At 48.6% G+C, this 20,230-nt stretch overlaps 1 long non-coding RNA gene across 2 annotated transcripts; it reads left to right on the plus strand.

The window, feature by feature from the left end:
* The first annotated feature begins 12,749 nt into the window (after positions 1-12,749).
* Positions 12,750-17,194, plus strand: LOC109262261 (uncharacterized). Of its 2 annotated transcripts, none has more exons than XR_002077688.2 (2): positions 12,750-13,349; positions 16,589-17,194. It is a non-coding gene; the product is annotated as an uncharacterized LOC109262261 (long non-coding RNA). The 2 variants fall into 2 exon arrangements; XR_002077689.2 differs by having other exon boundaries at positions 16,592-17,194.
* Positions 17,195-20,230: the final 3,036 nt, after the last annotated feature.

Below are 20,230 nucleotides of genomic sequence, written 5' to 3' on the forward strand. Positions count from 1 at the left end.
TAGAAAAATAACCAAAGGAAATTTCCTGAAACAATTATATTCACAGCAATCCAAAGCCTCATGCACTGAACTCTTTTGAGGGTGTTAATCTCCTTAGGAGCCTCTTATATAAACTTGCTCATACACCATCCACAATTTCTGCTGAAGGGCGAGTCTGTGGGCCCATGTTTATAACACTTGACAGGTGGGCCAGAGCTGACTGAAACATGAGTGGACACCTGGCTCAGGAGAAACCAACCCACTGGCTTGGCTGAGCCAACCAGATTCTTCCTTTTATTTATTTTTTTTTAATTTTTTTTAACGTTTATTTATTTGTGAGACAGAGAGAGACAGAGCATGAATGGGGGAGGGGCAGAGAGAGAGGGAGACACAGAATCAGAAGTAGGCTCCAGGCTCTGAGCCATCAGCCCAGAGCCCGACGCAGGGCTCGAATTCGCGGACCGTGAGATTGTGACCTGAGCTGAAGTCGGACGCTTAACCGACTGAGCCACCCAGTGGTGGCTTTTAAAAGAGAGGCGCACACAATCAAAAAGAATGAAGTCTTGCCGTTTGCAACTACATGGATGGAACTGGAGGGTATTACGCTAAGCAAAATTAGTCAGTCAGAGAAAGACAAGTATCATATGACTTCACTCATATGAGGACTTTAAGAGACAAAATAGATGAACATAAGGGAAGGGAAACAAAAATAATATAAAAACAGGGAGGGGGACAAAACATAAGAGACTCTTAAATATGGAGAACAAACAGAGGGTTACTGGAGGGGTTGTGGGAGGGGCGATGGGCTAAATGGGTAAGGGCCACTAAGGAATCTTCTCCTGAAATCATTGCTTCACTATATGCTAATTTGGATGTAAATTTTAAAAAATAAAATTAAAAAAAAATAATAATAAAAGAGAAGCCCACAACTAAGATGAAGGCAGCCACTGGATCTGGAATTCCAGACCCGCCAGAGTTCTGCCATGGTGAGCTAAGCCAAATGCAAGATGCAGACAGATGCCGACAGATCTGAGAAGGGGAGCTGCAGCCTAAGGTCAGCCAGCAAGCAAACTGCTGGGGGACTCATGTGCTCCACCATGTTGGAACTGAGGGGGAAAGGAGGAGAAATCTGAAAGACAAGTCATTACCCCACAAAGGCAAGAGCCCTCACAAGGACAGTGCATCCACTGTGGAACGCTGTGGCAGAAGCGTTCTCTCCATGAGAGGAGAGAGAATGGGCAAATGCATAAAGGGTGCCTACATGGCGAAGAGATCAGGGAGGGATCACAGAACACAGAAAAGTCCCCGTGGCTGCTACTTCTTGGTTCATTTTCCTTCAAACGTTTCTGGTTTCCCCCCTAACAGCTTTTACTAAACTTCTTCCCCACCCCTATTGCATCACTTTAAGGTGGAGATCTGCTTCCTTGTCATTAAAAACTCAAAGCACCCAAGAAGAGGTGCATCCATGCTCCTTGCCCCTGCACAAAGTCCCTGTTTCCTCACTCATCCATCCTTTCCTCTTTATCTGAAGAAACACGCCTCCTCCTTTACAAGTCTGAATCTTCCACATTGTGCATTGATCCTGAGGTCTTGGACCCCTGGGACCCTCCATCCATCTTCCATCTCTCCCTCTCTGACAGAACCTTCCTGTCTGCCTGTAAGCGTGCTCTGGGGTCTCCAACTCTACACTCCCCTTCCTCAACTCCAGGATTCCTTCTGCTGACTGCACAGTTTCCCTCAGTCTCCTCAGAGCTGAACTTTCTGAAGGAGTAGTTAGTCTATGTTTCCCCAAGTCTCATTCAACCCTCAACTCACTATGCCCGTCGTATTTGGGAAATGGCTCTGGGGAAACCAGGAGAGCTCTCCACTTCCTCTTGCAACATCTGACCCTGCGGACCCTCCCCTCTATATTGGTTATGGTCCAAAAGGGACATGGAGGATACACAAGCTTGGTTGCTTTTCTCAAACCAGTGCACTCCTCCACCAGTAATCCCTTCAGTCACAAGGAATGGTGCAGTATACTGGGACCAGTTACAGAGACCTACCAGAGTGAGCAGCTGTGGAGGGGGTTACTGGCAGGAGCAGAGGCCTGTGATGGAGGGGGAGAGCCCGGCAAATACACTCTCCAAAGTCTCCTCCTTCCCACCAGCCTCCTACCTGCCTTCCCCAAGCTTCCCTTGCTGCCGTGTGGCAGGCACTCCTCCCAACTTCTCGACTTCTCACTTGGTTTCCGTCCTCCGACCTGGTTGTTCTCCTAATATTCTAACCACTCCTGGCCAGTCTTCACTCATCACTTTTCTTCCACCATCTTAAATGTCCTGTCTCAGATCCTGTGGCTGTTCTTTCTTCTCTTCATAAACTCCCTCTCCCTCTCCCGCTCCCTCTCCCGCGCTCGCTCTCTCTCTCTCTCCCACCACCTCTAAGCAATTTCATTTCCCACAAGACACCCACCATAACCTCCAAGGTGGTGCTGACCCAGAACTGCATCTTCACTGTTGACTTTTTGCTGACCTCTCGCTGACCTCTCACTGACCTCTCACTGACTTCTCACTGACTTCTCGCTGACCTCTCGCTGACCTCTCATTGAATGCTAACCCCACTAGTCATCATATAATTTCGCACAGGAAAAATGTGAGTGCCCTTAGCACTACACATCCCAAACAAAATTCATTCTCTTCTCCCTCAGACTCTTGTCCATGTTCCCCCTTCATTAACCACAGGCACCTTGCTTCTTTGCCTTTACAAACTTTTGCTACTCCACGAGTGGTCCAAACCCTGTGGAACAGATGTCCTCTGGGAACTCGTTAGAAACGCACTGTGGAACAGATGTCCTCTGGGAACTCATTAGAAACGCGAAATCTCAGGCCCCAGCCAGCTGACTGACTCAGAACATGCACTTCAAGAGACCAAGGTGGCCGATATTCACGGTATGATTTAGATGTGCTAGCTTACAGCATGTGCTGCAGCCATTCCTCCTTCCACGTAACACTGGGATGAATATTCCAACTCAGAGGTATGGCATTCAGACAATTCTGCAACTCGCAGGAACCCCTCTACCCATTCACCACCCTGGACTGGAGGATGGTGTGCTGACAGACTTCCTATTGTTTTTAAAAATCTTCCCTGTCCCCTCAGTCCTTCCTGCCTATATCCTTGGAGCACTCTGAAAGGCACCCAGATTACCCTTTTGTGAAAGAAAGAAAGAAAGAAAGAAAGAAAGAAAGAAAGAAAGAAAGAAAGAAAGAAAGAAAGAAAGAAAGAAAGAAAGAAAAAGAAAGAAAGGAAGGAAGAAAGAAAGAAGAAAGAAAATGAAAAGAGAGAGAGACGATTTGGGATTTCCAAAATGAGAAGCCCATCTGTCTGAAAAAGCCCCAGCTGACGTTTGTCACGGGACACCCTGTAGAATACAGGACACTCTACTCAATTTTATCAGGATTTTTATCTCTGAGCCTCAGTTTCCTCATCTATGAGGAGATTATAGTAGCTCCTTTATAATGTTTCCACTTATAAAAGTGGCTGAACGTGTAAAATATGCCCTCCACATGGAAGGTGATCAAATATTCACTGAATGAAGAAAGGAAGTTATTTAACATATCAAAGCCTCTGGGGCGCCTGGGTGGCTCAGCCGTTAAGGCTCAGGTCATGATCTCATGGTTTTGTGAATTCGAGCCCCACATCAGGCTCAAAGCTGATGGTGCATAGCCTGCTTAGGATTCTCTGTCTCCCTCTCTCTCTGCCCCTCCACTTGCACTGTCTCTGTCTCTCTCAAAATAAATACATAAACTTAAAAAAAGTATTAAACATATCTTTAAAAGAAAAGATATCAAAGCCTCAGTTTACTCAAATGTAAAAGGAAGAATACGAGGGTGACTAAAGGTAGGCTCCCCAGCCCCGCTATCATACCCTCCCACAGTTCCCACACACGCTCACATACATGCACAAGCATGCACTTCAGGCATGCACAACCCACATGCATGTGCACACGTGTGTGCAGGCACATGCACTCACACACATGTACTCGCGCTCATACATGCACGTGTACATGTGTGTACACACAAAACAGCCACAGGAACTCTGGCCCCTTTCCCCTGATGTCTCCCCCATAGCCTCCTGCTCTCCAGATTCACTCACAGGGTCCATTACAGAGCATCTACTGGCCTACCCACTGCTATCCCAACCCTCCAGCCCTCCTTCCACAGTGGACACAGTGATCATTCCAGAATACAAGACTGAATGTTCATTCCTGCTTGAAGTCTTTACACTAGAGCCAGGCCAAACCCACTCTACATTCCCAAATGTGCTGTGCGGTGTCAGGCCTCTGGGCTTTCACACACATTACGTTTTCTCTATTGAAAATCTTTGGCTCCAGGGAGCTAACTCCTACTTGTCAAGACTCAACTTAAGCATGGCCTCCTCTGGCTTTCCCTGCTGCCTCCCACCAGAGTGGCCCCTCGAGGCCCTGAGCACCCGTAGCAAGAGATGTGACACTCTTTTGATGTCACACTGTCCTTCTATCCTTAGACTGTGAGGCTTCTGCTAAAAGGACAGCCTATGCCGGCCGACTCCATCTTGTTCTGTGCCCTTTACCTTGACCACGCCTCCACCCCTGAGTAACCTCCCGCTCACCTGCCTAACAGGACTCGGACCCTTCCCCAGCCAATCGGCTGAGGCCACAGCCATTACCTCACCAACTGCCCCTAGGCCCCAATAAAACCTTTGTCCTTTTGAAACTCGCTCCCCACCCCCCCCCCCCCCATCTCACCGCTGCATCGGTGCAGGTAGGGGATTGAGCTCGAGCTAGCTCGAATAAAGGCTCTTTTGCTTTTACATCGGACTCGGCTCCCTGGCGGTTTTTCGGGATCACGAATTCTGGGCATAACACCGCCAGAGCAAGGACCCACCATCTCTGACTGCGTGTTTCCAGTGTCCACCATCCCAAAGCAGGGAGCACAGTGGGTGCCCAGTAAATGCTGGTTATTAAGTGCTGGTCCCGGGAGAACATGAGGAACACTGCTCCCCAGCCCAGCCCACCCCTCACAACCAATCACAGTCCCAGGAGACCAGGGTTCCACCAGAAGGAGCACACAGCCTCCTGTCCCCGGTGACTAGGGAACAGGACTAGACACTAGGACACATTAGGTCTTATCCCTTGAGTTGGCAGTGCAGAGCTGGGGACAGAATCCACGGAATGAAACTTGCAAGAGGCCAACTCTTATGTCTGCACCACTGCACCCAGACTGCCTTGGCCCAACCCCTAGGCCCCACCTCCCTGCAGCTCTTACACACATTTCCCTCTGCTTCCTTCAAAGCAGAAAAACAACCACCCTTTCCAAAAGGCAGGAATGTTGGGGGAGGCGGGATTTGCTTGCCCAGAAATAAAGATCCAGATTTCCTTTCCCAGTCGGAGAGATTTCTCCAGACTGGGCATCGCCACGAGGGCAGCGCACCCCCAGGCCCTCAGGACAGCAAGTCTGACCGAGATGCCCCACAAGTGCCCGCATCACAGGGACCCTGTGGTCAAGGATGTGTGAAAGGAGCAGTGTGGAATGGAAACGAGTTCTGCCCACAGCACTGCTGCCTGAGGGAGAAAACAGTCCTGTCCCTCACCCTCCTCTGTAACAGGTGCCATCCCTGCAGATGTCACAGACACATCAAATTTACATTAGTTCAGGGAACGCCTGCGGCGGACAGGTGCAGTGCAAGGAGCTTGGGGAGGCTCAGCATATGAGACCTGACAGGACCTCTGCCCTCAAATATCCCTGAGCTCCACCCTGGGTGGGGTACCAGTGCGGGTCTGAAGGAATCGGACAGCAGTTCTTGCCCTGGGGAAGCTGACATCTCATTGGAGGCAGGGCACGAGGCCCACACAGAAAATAAAGAACATCACAAGGCAGGATGTAACCAGGAACTAAACTGGGGGCATGGACGTGAGCTGCTCTAGAAGTCTGAGAAGAGATGGGAGAAGCTATGTGGACAGGGAATATCAGGAAGGTTCATGAAGGAACACCTAGAAGGATGGATGGACAAGGTGGAAAGGACATTTCAGATGGGGAACAGCTCATGCAAAGGCACAGAGAACGGTCTGTCATGGTGCATCTGTAGCAAAGACATGGGTTTCTGCTCATTACATTGGCTATGGCTTATTTTGACTGATGATTCACTTTGAAATCAGCCCTGCCAGGGCTCTATGCTGCCTAGAAGCCTAGGCGGGTTGAGCCATCTTCCTGCCCAGCCATGCAAACAAACCACAGAGCATAGCCAAACCACGGGGAGCGAGTCAGACAAGGAGAGGAAAGTCAGCTTGGGAACAAGCGTGCTCTACCTCTTAAAAGTCCAAAGAGGAAACCTTGTCCTTCCAACCTGTATGCAACGACACCATCTGTGCTTAAAAACACTGAAATTGACGCTAGTGGGAGAGATAGCTGCAGAGAACCGGGGAGAGCTATTCAAAGATTTGTCAGCTTATTTATCCGCCTAGTCTTTCATTGGCTTCACTGATCCATCGAAGTTCCCTGCAAGATGAAATACCCTGAGCTCTGTGGTGGGCAGCTTCTAAAATGGCTCCCCATGACCCCCACCGCCTGGAATTGGTGCTCTGCTGTAGCCCCTCCCCTCAAACGTAGGCTGGACCACATTTTCATACTTCTTTTTTGTTGTTTGCTTTGTTTCGTTTTAAAGTTTGTGTTTAGTTATTTTGAGAGAGAAAGCACGAGTGGGGGAGGGGCAGAGAGAGAGAATCCCAAGCAGGCTCAGCACTGTCAATGTCAGACCCGATGCGGGGCTCGAACCCATGAACCACGAGATCATGACCTGAGTTGAAGTCAGACGTTTAACCGACTGAGCCACCCAGGCGCCCCTCATACTTCTAATTAGGAGAAAATAGTGGGAAAGTGATGAGATGTCACTTCTGAGATTGTATTTTGTCTTGCTCACACTTTCTCTGGCTCCTCTAGCTTGCTCGCCCTGACGAAGCCAGCTGCTACATTATGCGCTGCCCCTCAGAGAGACCCACATGGCAAGGACCTTCTGGTGGCCTCTGGCTGATCAATGAGCTGCATCCTGCCAACCACACTGAGTGCACTTGGAAGAAGATCCTGCCCAACTGAGCCCAGAGGTGCCTCTGGCCCCAGCTGAGACCTTGACTGAAGCTTGTGGGGCCCTGAGCCTGAGGACCCATTCGAGCCATTCTTGACCCACAAAAACTGTGGGTCTTGTTTTTCGCCACTAAATTTGGGGGTCAGTTGTTACACAGCAACAGATGACAAATCCACTCTCCAATCAGGTCTTCGGTGGTTATTAACGAGATCATATGTGTGCCTGAGCTGATACAACCACATACAACTAGAAATGTCCCCTGAAGCTAAATCTTTTCCCTTAAACTCACTGTTAATTAGCATGTCTCCCAGTAAAGTTAGTGCACAGTTTTCAGATTGTCCAACTGGAGAATTAACTTACGTGTGTAGAAAAGGATGGGGGAAGCTGGGAGCTTTACATTATGCTGACGTATGCTGACTCTTTCACATCTAGGCAGATGCTGCACATCCCTTTGGAGAAAATCTTCCTTCTCATAGGAGGCAGAGAACCACCTGTTTCCAGAGAACAGGTACCCGCAGACTCAGGTGGGGTATATTCAATACGTCTAACAGCAGGTGTGGGCATGAGAGCTGACCAAGACAGGTGCCAGCTGATCCATCACATCCCAGGTAAGCCCCTGGTCCTGAGGACAGGGTGTGCCAGAACTCTTGGAGGCTTGACAAGTCTTTCCCCCTCTCTGACATTCTGTGACAGGCAGCATTCTGGAAAAAGGGAGTGCTGAGTGCCAAAGGAGAGCCCAGCTGGCTTGTCCCAAACCTGGCGACATGGACAGGATGGTCGTCTCTGAAGATCAAATTGGGGAAAGACACCAAGGGCTCCAAAGAGGAACTCACCAGAAAGTAAAGAGGAAGCTGCTGTTTGTGTGCTTGTTTGAATGTCTGTCTGTTGGAGGGGAAGTCATCTGGGCTGGCCTGAAGGAGCCAAGGGTCATAGAGGAGGCAGGGAGCTCCAGTCCCTTCTGTCCTGGTTTTGCAGGTTAGTGACTAAACTTATGAGTGTGTTCCCACAGGGCTAAAACTTAAAGCCCAGCATGGGACCTCAGGAGTTCAGTTCTGAGCAGATTTTGGAGGTGAGATCTCCAAGTTAAAACACCCAGCACCTGAAGAAATGGGTCTTGAAGTCATGGGAGCTCAAAACTGGAGAAAAGGACTTTTTTTATTGTGGTAATATATACATAACATGAAATTTACCATTTTAACCATTTTTAAGAGGACAATTCAATAGCATTAAGCATATCCACACTGTTTTGCAATCATCACCACATCCATCTGCAGAACTCTTTTCAGCTTGCAAAACTGAAGCTCTGTGCCCATGAAATAATAACTCACCACCCCTCCCTCTCCCTTGCCCTTAATAACTACTCAGTCCTATTCTACCTTCTGTCTGTACGAGTTTGCCTATTCTAGGATCTTCATATAAGTGGACTCATGTAATATTTATCCTTTGTGTCTTAATTTCACTTAACATAACGTCTTAAGGTTCATTCATGTTGTAGCATGATCAGAATTTCATTCCTTTTCAAGATTTATTCTGGGGCGCCTGGGTGACTCAGTTGGTTGAGCATCTGACTCTTGATTTTGGCTCTGGTCATGATCTTGTGGTTCGTGGGATTGAGCCCCACTTGAGATTCTCTTTCTCCCTCCCTCTCTGCCCCTCCCCTGCTTGTGAACACACTCTCTCTCTCAAAATAAATATTTTTTAAAAAGATGTATTACTATTATTTTGTACATATATAGCTGACCCTTGAACAACACTGGGGAATGGGGTGCCGACCCCCTGCACACACAAAAAATCTACATATAATGTTTACTCCGTGAAAACTTAACTACTAATAGCCTACTGATGTCCAGAAGCCTTACTGATAATAAAAACAATCAAGTAACACATATTTTGTGTATGTATTATATACTGTATTCTTATCATAAAGCTGGAGAAAAATGTTAAGAAAATCATGAGAAACTTCATTTACAGTACTGTATTATATTTATTTTAAAAAAACTGGGGTGCCTGGTGGCTTAGTCGGTTAATTTAAGTGGATGAATTGTATGTAAATAACACTGTGATAAAAAAAAAATAATTAAAATGAAAAAGTGCTCCTTTTTTAATAAAAAATATTAAGAAAAGTAAAACTTTGTTGTTATTTTTCAAGGCATATTTTGAAAAATAAAAAGTGGCAAGCCTATGTGTATCCCAGATTTTTTTCAAAATGTTCAGGTCTGAAAATCTGACAAGCCTGTGCATTTTCTATAGTTATATATAAATTACTCCAAAATTTAGCAGTTTATAGTAATAGACACTTATTATTTGATAATTCCTGTGAGCTGGGAATCTGGATGGGCTTCACTAGCCCTCTGGCTCAGAGTATTTCAATCAAGGTATCTGCTGGGACTGTAGTCTCATCCGAAGGCTTGACTGAGGGAGGGTTCACTTCCAGGCTGACTCACATGGCTTGTGGCAGGACTCAGTTCCTCTCAGGCTGTTGGACTGAGGAAATCTGTTCTTGCTTTGTGAGCCTCTCCATTGGGCAGTTCACAACATGGCAGCCAGCTTCTAGGATAGCAAGCAAGTGAAGGACCAAGAGAGGGCAAGACAGAACCAGAGACTTTTTAAAGGCTGCCTTCCACAGCCATCAGTCTGAATATGGGGGAGCCAGGTTTGTTGGGGCAGCAGACCTCCTCCAGGATGACAGGAGAAAGGGGGCAGAGGCTGGGAGCAACTACTCCTGAACCTGTGTAGTTATGCGGATGGAAGCTGAGGGGGGTGGTTCTATTTTCTCCCAAAATTAGGGCAGCGGCCAAGAATAGAGAGCAAGTGATACGGTAGAGGGTTGAAGGGAATGGAGAGCTTTCAAATAGCTGGTGTGGAGAAGCGGGGACAGACATGAGCACAGCACCACACGGGGTGCTCCAGCCGGGATCTGAGCCTGGAAGCTTTAAGCTCTGGATAAGCTACACCCCAAGGCTCCAGGCAGTTTGTGTCCAAAGGAGAAGTCGGTACTGAAATCCACCCCCGAGGCCGATTTGCCTTCTTCTGAAAAAACCACCTTGTGTGCGGCCAAGGCCCATACGTGATCCCAAGGGGAAGTGGGCAGCCACCAGGAACCTGAATGTGGATGTTCTGGGCAAACGTGAGCTTCACCTGATGGTGAGGGGCTGTGCTCTTGACGTCCTCCATCAGATACGGCCACGCGGCTCGGTGAGCTATGGCCCTGCGGTGCCCATCCTGCAGCGCCACTCTGCCCGGGGGCTGCCAGCCCTCTCCAGAACTGGATGAGCAACCTCTCTGTCAGATGTCCTGGGAAAGCAGATCCACGCACAGGAAATGAGAGGATCTGAGTCCCAAGCTGCAGTAAAACGGCATTTCCTTTCCTCACTGGGCCTGGGAATAGAGTAAGGTCTGTCCCAAAGGTGAATTCAAGTCTCCACTCTCTCTCCTGCTTCAAGGCCTGGGTGCAGCAAACGCAGAGAGGGCCCTCTCTTTGGAAGAAAGAGGACGACTGTCACAACTCTGCACGGAGGCCCATGCTCCCAAGGACAGTCTGGTGGCCCTAAAGAGCCACCATTTCTCGTGGAGGGATACACAGGACACTCTGCATCTCACTGCCCTCTACTTGTCTGGGCCTCCAGTACAGCCCTATTCAATATGTCAGCCTGATCTCAGCCGCATTGCTGGGCATGAACAGAAAAGCTTCCCACCTGCAGGGAATAGCAGGAAAGAGAGCAGTGTCCCATTTCCCAGGCCAGGGCAGCCTCATACTAACAAGGTGTGGAGGCAGAGCCAGGACCACCAGGACCACTCTTACACGACAGCAAGCTGAGTGAAGCTCAGGAGAGGCCAGCCATGCTGCGGGGATGGAGGCGAGGGCCCTGCATGGACAGTGGGCGGTGAAGTTGACTGAACCGTGGTTTTACACTAGCGGGGAAACTGCTATGAGTCACACGTACCGGTCAAACAGTGGCAAGCCGGTCGGGCATTTTGGTCAAGACCAAGGCATGGTCGACCCATTTGTATCTACTGTTGGGTGTGGCCGGCACTCCCTGCCCACATCTTCTAGCCCAGGCCCTTTCACATCACCTCTCAGCCGGACCTTGGCCAAGCCAACTCCTCCAAGCCAACCATAAAGATGAGCGTAGGAGCTGGCCGCCTCAGAGGCTGCACATCTGCCCTTCTCTCCACCAGGACCGTTGCTCACCAAGGAAGAAGCAGGCGTTAAGTAAGACCTAAGGTCCCAAGGCTACCTCCACATCTAGTAATTCAGAATTGTTTTGAATAACCAGATCCAATTTCTAAACCAAGGCAGATTCACTTTGGGCCCTCGTTTTAGGTACAGCCAGAGACTGTGGAATTGTATAAAATTTCTGGGCATAGGAGACTCCATTTTGAAGCTCTGTTTTCTTTTCCAACTAATGAACTCTTGAACCGGGCCAGAAGTGGCAATAGCTTTACAAGCAGTTGCTCATAACATTTCAACACAGTCAGACGCCTGGGTGTCAGTTAAGCATCCGACTCTCGATTTCGGCTCAGGTCATGATCTCACTACTCATGAGTTTGAGCCCCGCATCGGGCTCTGTGCTGACAACTCAGGGCCTGGAGCTTCCTTCAGATTCTCTGTCTCCCTCTCTCTCTCTGCCCCTCCCCTGCTCGCACGCTCTCTCTCTCTCAAGATAAATAAACATTAAAAAAATTTTTCAACAGAGCAACTGGCATTTGGATCATGTGAGGTAGGTAATGTTAATTAATACCAGGGACAGTTTCATTTGATAGCACCGATAATAAAATAATCAATAACAGTAATGAGAAGTGGCTTAATCAGTCAGCACCAAATTAGAAGGGGTTTTTTCTTCTCTTCTTTACCGAAATCATGTCATTACTCCTTCCTTCTTTCTCTTAAAAAAAAAATCCTTGCTTTCCCCCCATGAGCACTTTTCTGGTTACTCCAGACTCTCTGCTCCCCAAACTGCAATTCTGAGACCCAAAATAAAGGCTTTTGTTCTTTTTCAGTTTTGCCTTTTTTTTTTTTTTTCCTTTCAGTTGACAAGACAAAGGTGCTCTGGTCACACCACAGCCCAGGACCTGAGACAGACAACACACTGACCTTGGGGACACCAACATTCTTTTCTTGTCCCCCCTGTAGCTGTGGACTGAAAAATCAGCCCAGCCTTGCTGTGTTCCTTGTGCCAAAGGAGTAGGAGCCAAAGAGAAAACAGGCAGGAGAGAACAATTTTGAGCAAGCTATTTACAGGCAGATTCACTTTCTTGCTTTCAAAACCTGAGCTATAAACCACCAGAAAACTGCAATTTGCAATCAATGGCAAACGTTCATACTTATGGCTGGGGGATGTCAGCTTCCTGAGGATCTAAAATGGTGGGTACGACATGGGCTTTAGCCACCAACAAGTAGGAAAGAGAGAGGGCCTGGGGCTTGGCACAACCGTAGGGGGCCTTTTGTGTGTAAAGGCAGCACCTAATTTAAGGCACGCACCTGAGTGGTCATCCACCAGCCCAGCCGGAAGCCAGAGCCCAATTCTCCGCTGCTCCCTTTTTGGCAGGAAGCCAGGACTCCAGGCCCAGCTTTCCCAGGCAACAGCCATTTGCTGCATCCAGTCAAGGGGGCAGCAAGAAACCACAGAAATCTAAAAGGGCAGAGAGAAAGTTTTCAGTCTAGGGGTCGGTGCCCTGACACCAGCTCGTTTACCCCTGCCCTGACCCTGGGCGGGAGGTAAGATGGCCTCATTTTACGGGGGAATATTTATCTCTTGTGTTCAGAGCACTCTTGGGGATTTTCCGAGCGAGCAGCGGGGAAGGAGCTGGTCCAAAGCGATACCGTGCTTGCCCGGTCACTGTGGCCGACTGGGGCCTCAAAGAACCACTCTGAGAACCACTCTGCTACCAGCGACCATTGCCCTTTTGGAGTCTCCACACGCCCCCTGGTGGTCACTGCGCGCCCCTGCAGCTTCTGTCGCTCGGGTCACAGTCCCCGTTATCCCGGCCACACCCGGGGGTGCCGGAGACAGATGTGGCCCGGCGGGAGGCCCGGTCAACCTTCCTCCCAGAGGCAAGTCTGGGCTGACTGAAGCACCATCCGGTCGACCGGGTGCGTCCGGGGCTCCAGACACAGGTGGAGGCGGCGGCAGCGCGGGAGGAGTCGCGGGACGACCTCTGCCCCTCCCCTCCAGAACCGAAATCCGGGACGGCCGGCGCCCGCGGGGCCTAAGAAGTGCCTGACGCCTGGCGGTCGCTCCCCAGCTTCCCGGGAGGATCGGAGGGAGGCCGCGGTACGTGAGCGCAGGGAGCTGGGGGAGGCAGGGGGCGCGAGGGCTCGGAGGGCGCCCCGGCCAGGCCCGCAGCGCGCGCGGCTCCCCAAGGCGGCCCTGAGGTTCCGCGCCCCCTTACGGCCGGCGCGGTGCGCCCCGCAGGGAAGAAAAGGACAAGAAGACGGAGAAAGGGCCTTGCCTGGTGACCGCGTTTGTCTCCTTCGTCCCGACTCCGCGGTACTTTGCCCGCTTGCGCTGAGACAGGCTTGGGGAGGCAGTGCCCCCTGGTGGCCCCTGGCCGTCATGGCGACTGTCTTCTCCCTGGGCACCACTCGGGTTTCCCCCAGGTTTATTTTGTCCTCCTGAGCAAGCCTGTGCTTCCAGCCAGTCACACCTTCCTGGGGCGCGGGGGTACAAGAGGGGCACAATAACAACACAAAATAGCTTTTTTCTGGTTCAACCCCACCTGCAGAATTGTGGATACTGTAGACCCCGACAGGTTCCAACAATTAGTTCAACATACCCCAGGGAGTCTGGGCCACCTTGTGACATAAGCTGACCCTTTCTCTGTCCATTGGTCTCCCTCTATCGCCAATACTCAGCTCTGACCTTCAACATGGCCGCTGGCGGAGGCCCTCAGGGATAAAGCTCTGGTGCTCTGTGCCCCCTGAACTCAGCCTTACTCAAAAGTTGTCCTTTCCCTCTCACCTTAAGTGACTTCCCTTAGGACCCTCATGCAATTAGCCAGTCAGTATTATTCCACTGCCTCCCATGGGTCTCAAATTAGAATACCAAAACTAAAACCCTTGCTATATTGGCAAGGTACCTTTTTTTAAATTTTAATATTTTAAACCAACAGTGCTCTCGAATACTATTTTTTACTGAGAAAGTGCTAATTGGTTATAGAGGGGAAAAGCAGAGAATGAGGACATCTGGATACCAGCCCTAGTGGTCACCAAGCGACTTTGTGATTCTGGAGGTCTTTCTGTGCCTGGCAGGTCACCTGTTAAAATGGCAGGTAGTGAGGACAGAAGCCTGGAATAGTAGGGCCTGTGGTGTTCATATGGGGAGAGGGAAATGGAGATACCTGGAGAAGGAACTTGAAAAGGAGACGGTAGAGCAAAAGACGACAGAGTGGACATCATGGTGTTGTTTCAGCCCCACCCACCCCAGACACTGAGCCCTGTAGCACATCGAGGATCTGGAACAGTGGGGTGACCAGGGAGGTGCTCATGAAGCCAGGCGTGGCCCTGAGGAGAGGGCACAATATGGCAGACATCCAACCCAGACCTGGCGGAAGACATGGATGGATTTGTCCCCAAACACATGAGTAAAACTCCTGAGAACTTTCAGAAATGCCTGTGTCATTTGGGGGGGTGGTAGACACTGAGGTCCTATAGTTGTAAGGGACCCTGAAGTTGAAGAAATAAAGCTAATGGATGGACCCCAGATTAGCTGCTCCTGAGGATACCCAGGGGACACAGTCAGGTTTCATCTTGATCACTGGAATCCTGGTGCCATGCATATATACATCGTGCACTTTGCCACCCTTGGAATAGAACCAGTTTATTCATCAGGGAATTGCTGGAAGGGCATCAGTAGGGAAGTCTGGTGCCCATAGTTGGACATGGCCCCTCAGTGCTCCCTGCTGGTCTTGGGGACCCCAGAGGCAACAACTGAAGAGCCCCCCACAGGCTGCTGAGCCTCTACACAGGTCTAGAGATGTGTCCAGATATTCAGGAGGGAGAAAAATGCAAACAGCTTTACCCAAGCTTGTGGAGATTCCTGATCACTCCATGTTCCTTGGAAAAAGGATGGCTGAAAGCACTCTATAAGTTTCCTTTCTCAGGCCTTAAGTTTCTAGGACTGTCTTCCTGGAGACTGTGGGGAGCAAACAATATCAGATGTGCCAGAATCTGGGACCCTCTCCAGATAGGAGCATGCAAGCTGGATCCAGCAGTTCCTGAAGCCCACTAGATCCATCCTGCCTTTCCAGTGACATGCTCCAGTAAATCCACTTTTGTGCTTCAGTGCAAGAGAGTAGGATTTTTCTTTACTCATAACCAAACGAGTCCTCTTGCAATATAAGAGCTTGCAGAGAATTCACAAATGATTGGATATGGGCCAACAAGAGGGCGACATCTCAGGCAATGGCAATATGAAGCGTGATTGTTTGGGAGGACCCCAGTGCTCTTAAGAGCGACAGAAAAATTAGGTAGTTGGACTACAAGTCTGTGCTTCTGAATTGTCGGTGTAGGCTGATCCAATAGACTTTAGATCACAAAAGGTCTGTTTTACGCTTTCATCTGGCAGGTTAGTCTCTCTTGCAATCACTAAACCCCTCCCACCCTTGCACTTCAGATATCGGAACTCCACACTTAATTTTGAAGTGTATTGGGTGCCTGGAAACACACACACACACACACACACACACACACACACACACACACAATAATGAAATTCTACCCAAGTCCAAATGGCATGAACTAGCTACACACAAAGAGCAGAGGCCCCTGTGGATTGAGGATTATTAAACATGAAGTATGTTTGTCAGGAAAAACCTTTGTTTATATAAACAGTAGAAGCACCACCATGGTAACCCTGCTTGGTTTGCTCTGCAGCCCATAAAGGCCTCCCCACCAAAATCCCGCCTCCTTTTTCACTGCTAGCCTACATTTTTTAAAAACATCTCCAGCCAAAATTCCATGATCTGCCTGCTTGGTTTCCAGGCTCAGAAAATATCATTTTAAAAGTGCTGGGGAACTGGCTGAAACCACTGCCAAAGCTTCTAAATGAAAGCTCATTTCTCACACACACACACTCTCACACACAAAGACACATTTTGTTTGCCAACTACAGTATGCTTTTCCTTTTTTATGCAACCCAAGTTTCCTTGGGCCCCACAGGCCTGCTGGGCCAATGAAATAACCTTAACATACGGCCAGCAGTAACCCACATTTGCTCTGGGTTTTTCTCCCACCTGCTCACAGAGGGCTTTGGCCTCCAAGGTACTGTTCCTGAGTAAGAGGTGTACTTCCATGAGGCCCTTGAACAAAGCCACTGCTAGACTATGCGGCGCAACCTCTCTCTGTGGTGGCGTCCACCCACAGAGCTCCCCCAACACGTCTATACTCTGCCTGAAAATCAGGCCACTTGGTGATGTGTGGTGAATCTGGGGAGAATCCCTTATTTTCCATTGTGTTCTTCTCAATTAACGCACCCCAAACCAGGCTGTCTTATCGTCTTGTTGACATTTTTAGCAGAAGATGCCCCTGCCTTCCAAAGAACCCAGCCACACATCCAAGGGCTGGCCCACGTGGGGGCACCTGGCTCTTCTCCGGCAGCTCAGCTCAAAGTCATCCTGTCTGATCCACAGGGCCTCACATGAATAGGCTTCTGGGGGACCCAGCCCACCCATTCTCCACGTCCAAACACATCTGACCCATGTATACCCGAGTGGGGATCCCTGATCCACCTAACAAGAGAGACCATTAGGAATGCAGCAGTGACAGCCGCCTTCTCGTCCGCTGCCTGAGGCAGAAGATCCAGGCTCAAGCACTGGGGAAAGGATTGCTCTACTCTGAAGAGAACAATAAATTGACATCAGATCATTTTCCAACAGCTTCTCCCACTTCTTCACATTTGCCACATTGCATTCTACATTCCAATTTCCAAAAGGACAGGAGCATGAATAATATAAGAGAAAGAAAAAAAATTAACTGGAATCAAGAACTTTATCATTTTCAAGCATGAGATTTATGGCTGAGCATCGGGTATGGCTTTTACCCAAAATGTTCTCCTCAAGATACCAGGGAAACCAGACCTGCACGGACACAGTGATGTTGCAATAAATCGAGTTAAAGTCATTTATTAAGTTTGGTCAAATTCCGGGTTTTTTTTTTCTTGGCTTGCTATAGTTTTTGCTTAATTTTTAGAGTTCTGAATTTGATAGAGAATACATAGTTTCTCCTCTATCGATTACCTACTTCCCATTCACATTTCTGGTAAGTTTTACCTTCCATATGCTACATGTATTACATATGTTACACATAGCACAGGATTAAAAGTCCTTTCTTACACATTCTCTCGAGTAATAAGTGTTTAAGAGCTTGAAGGCCCCAGTTCATTCTCAACTCAGGCTTCAATTCACACATTTCCAACTCAACCCAGGGTAGGTGGGAGCCAAAAATGACTTAGAGAAGGGCAAATTGGCTTCCCCTGGTGTGTTTCAGTCCAAGCTTCACACCGAGAAAATGATGCCTCTGCTTAGTTCTAGCCCCAACCAAGGAGCAGGAAGAGAAGGTACATAAATTTCTGCATCAATCAGGCCTTTTCCATCATTACTTTCTTCAAAGTGTAAATATCTATACCAATTCCCACACCACTGCTGGGGGGAACAAAGGCAATAGGAAATGTAGATAAAATTAAATTTCCTTATAACTTGCAGCCCATTGACAGATACTTGAGGCGGGCAGAATATGACCTTCTTCCAGGAACTCCCAACTGTCTTGATGTTAATGCTTTGCTACAGGGAAAAACAACCTGAGCTTGACAATTGCTAGGCCTCCAGGGTTCTGAGTCTTCTTTAGTATATCCTTTCGGGAACTTCCCCTTATCTTTACTTCCCCCAGTTCCCAAGTATGTAATCAGTCACTCATCACAATCCCAGGGCAGCTCTTTCTGCCCATGGGTCCTGTCCCTGTGCTTCAATAAAACCACCCTTTTTGTACCGAAGATGTTTCAATTCTTTCTTGGCCATTGGTTCCAAATCCCAACACTTCAAACCTCGTCATTTCGGTGTCTTATGTGGGGCTTTGAGTCTTCTTGTCTGGACTTTGAGCCTTGGTGCAAATTTGGTGAGTATTTCCTCTCCTCTCTCTTTACTTCCATTTCAGGGGGTTTTCAGGGAGTATGGTCTTTTTGGAACACTTTCACGTCGTTTGCTCAGGCTGCAGTCCTCTAACCCATGGCTACTCTGTGGGGAGGAGAAAGCCTGCTTTTTGGCTGGAAATTAGTACCCTGGCCGGAATGGTAATAAGACCCAGAAACTTGATGCCTCTCTTTGTTTCTGTCCTTATACAAAAAGTGGTCAGTCTCGGTCACAGGACAGCCACCAAAGTCACAAGGATGGCTGCCAATCTTAAGACTCCCGTATGAGGGTTGCCTGGGTGGCTCAGTCGGTTGAGCGTCCGACTTCAGCTCAGGTCATGATCACAATTGTGGTTCATGAATTTGAGCCCCGCGTCGGGCTCTGTGCTGACAGCTCAGAGCCTGGAGCCTGCTTCGGATTCTGTGTCTCCCTCTCTCTCTGCCCCTCCCCCGCTCGTGCTCTGTCTCTCTCTCTCTCTCTCAAAAATAAATAAATGTTAAAAAAAAAAAAAAAAGTTTTCCTCCTCATTGGTCTAATGTGATCCCCTCCACATCTCTGGTCTAGCCGCTTCTGGTCCCAGGGGCCTCCACTCAGAGCTGACCAATTCCCAACCAGGACCATTTCCTAGAAGTTGGTTGTAAAGACGACATGTGTGGGAATATTGCCTAGACCATGATGGATTTCTATCTTTACTGTTTCCTGTCAATGTCCTCTACTGACTACTTAAATGACAAAATTGGGTAATTTCACCTTGTAAAACTTTTCCAGTGTTTTCCATGGGTTAAAAACGGTGGGTTCTTACACAGCCTTCTCAGCAAAGCAAGCCAACGTGCAAGCATGGCCTTCTCAGCAAGAATTCTTTCTCGGCTGTCGGCCCCAAACTCCCAACATTTCCACATCACCACCAAGCAATTAACTCAGTTCTGACGCTGTCTACCCAGAGATAGCATCAGATTCCACAGGGACTAACCTCACTCCAGGTGCCAATTGCATGCCCAGGCTGTCATCCACACTTCCAACAAGACTGGCTATAAATCAGAGGTTCCCACGACCCCTTCCTTGGGTTTAATTGATTTGCTACAGCAGCTCACAGAACTCAGGAAACCCATATACTCGCTAGATAACTGGTTTATTAGAAAGGATATTAAAGGATATGAATCAATAGCCAGATGATGTGATACCTGTACATAGGGCAAGGTATGTAGGGAGGGGCACACAGCTTCCCTGCCCTGTCCGGACACACTGCTCTTGCTGTACCTCTGTGTGTTCGCCAACCTCGAAGATCTCCAAACCACATCCTTTTGTGTCTTATGGAGGCTTCATTGCATAGGCATGAGTAATTCACTAGCCATTTTGACTGATTCTGCCTCCAGCCCCTCTCTCCTCTCTGTAAATCAAGGGGTGGAACTGAAAGTTCCAGTCATCTAATCACATGATTGTTTCCCCTGGCAACAAGCCCCCATCCTTAGGTGACCCAGGGGCTTTCCACATCACCTCAATAACATAACAAAGGACATTTAACAAAAGATAAACTTTAGGACATTTCTCACTTAGGAAATTCCTGGAATTTTAGGAACTCTGTGCAAGAAACTGGACAACCAAACATGTATTTATTATAAATCATAGCACCACAGTATGCAAGGTATTTTGCTCTTATTATTTCACTCAGAGTCATATCTGCAGGGCACATAGTTAGTGCTCCTTCCTATACCATGGTCCAAACAATAGACTTAAGTAGGTGGGTCGAGGAATATGAAGAGATAAGAAGCTATTGAACTGATATAATGAATGTTTTCCCCTCCAGGGAGACAGAGAGCCACGAGGTTGTACAATTGATGTGGTTTGAAGTGGGGCTCGGGAGCCAATGGCCAAGAGAATTCTTGAGACATCTTCAGTGCAAAAAGGGTGTTTTTATTACAGCACAGGGACAGGACCCATGGGCAGAAAGAGCTGCACTGGGATTGTGAGGAGTGACTGATTATATATGATCTTCTAACCTACGGAGGAGAGGAGGAGAGAGTGACGTTAGGGT

This window comes from Panthera pardus, unplaced genomic scaffold (assembly GCF_024362965.1).
Source record: "Panthera pardus isolate Hobbes unplaced genomic scaffold, ASM2436296v1 HiC_scaffold_25, whole genome shotgun sequence".
In the NCBI taxonomy this organism is placed as follows: domain Eukaryota; kingdom Metazoa; phylum Chordata; class Mammalia; order Carnivora; family Felidae; genus Panthera; species Panthera pardus.